The following is a 264-nucleotide window of genomic DNA, read 5'->3' as shown; positions in this document are numbered from 1 at the left end:
CCTCCTCTTTCCCCAAGGATAATCACCACTGCTACTCAAACAACAGTGCGCGCGCCCCGGGGTTCCTCTCCGACGGTGTCCCGCTTAAAAAATGGCGGCCGATGCATCGTCCATTCAGTCTTTGACATTTCGAACACGACCTACTGAAGGGCGCGGCGGCGTCCGACCCCTCGTCGGGGCATCGACTTCGGTTGGTGATAAGAGGCTCTGGAGGTGTTTTGGGTGATTTTTCTTAAGGGAAGTGGGAAGCGATGTGGGGTTATG

Source organism: Penaeus monodon, chromosome 30 (assembly GCF_015228065.2).
Source record: "Penaeus monodon isolate SGIC_2016 chromosome 30, NSTDA_Pmon_1, whole genome shotgun sequence".
Taxonomy (NCBI): domain Eukaryota; kingdom Metazoa; phylum Arthropoda; class Malacostraca; order Decapoda; family Penaeidae; genus Penaeus; species Penaeus monodon.
Note: the sequence above shows the minus strand (reverse complement) of the source record.